The 801-nt window shown below is 54.6% G+C and overlaps 1 protein-coding gene across 1 annotated transcript in view; it reads right to left on the bottom strand.

Annotated features, from left to right (window-relative positions):
* LOC107119122 (claudin-4-like) overlaps positions 1 to 703 on the bottom strand; it is a 9,568-nt gene extending 8,865 nt beyond the window's left edge. The window contains exon 1 of the mRNA XM_015421567.1: positions 628 to 703. The gene's annotated coding sequence lies outside the window, so the exon portion shown is untranslated. The remainder of the gene's footprint in view (positions 1 to 627) is intronic.
* Positions 704 to 801: the final 98 nt, after the last annotated feature.

Consider the following 801-nt stretch of genomic DNA (forward strand, 5'->3'; position numbering starts at 1 on the left):
CCCCAAAAAACGCCGGGAGGAACACCCCCCCCCCCACGAACACGAAAGGCAATGGTAACCGTCGAGGCGGGAAACGGGGATCTAGTCGACCCGACGGCTTGTTCGAGTCCTCCCAGGAAGCTCTGGGGACAGGATCCTGGCGCCTTTTTCTCCCCCCTCTCCTAGGACAGCCATCGAGCCATCCGGCGAACATTTAATACCAGCTTAATTGTGAGACGGCAAAAAGAGAGAGAGAGATCTCGGGGTTTTGAGACACGCGATTGTAGCCGCGTGTACCCAAGCAGACCAAGTTTCTTAGCACTTGCGAGACTAACATTTTTATTCCAACGCAACCTGTCGTGGACTGGCGCCCAGTTCTTCCGACAGCCACATGAAAAGAGAGAGCAATACATGGATTCTACAGCAGGTCCCCCCTTCCAAGTAAAGCCCATTCTTACATACAACCCAGTCCAGCAGCATTTTAGAGACCAACAAGATTTTTTTTTTTGGGGGGGGGGGGTGAGCTTCCGCGAGTCAAATCTCCCTTGGTCAGATACATACCCTCCAAAACCTCGATCGGTCTCTAAAGCTGGATTCCAGCAGTTCTACAGCGGATCAACACGGCTACCCTCCCAAACCCATTCTTACCTATAAAAAGAGACCGAAGACAGAGGCTGGCGGTATCCAGGTAGGTAGATGCGTCTCCAGAGAAAGCGGAACGAGATTGAGGCCACAGTGCCTTTGGCGCCGGCTAAATACCGTCCAGATCTTCTCTCCCCCCCCCCCCCACCCCCAAACCCCCCCCCCCGGACCCCCAACTGC

This window comes from Gekko japonicus, unplaced genomic scaffold (genome assembly GCF_001447785.1).
Source record: "Gekko japonicus isolate JY-2015 unplaced genomic scaffold, Gekko_japonicus_V1.1 scaffold1445, whole genome shotgun sequence".
Classification (NCBI taxonomy): Eukaryota; Metazoa; Chordata; class Lepidosauria; order Squamata; family Gekkonidae; genus Gekko; species Gekko japonicus.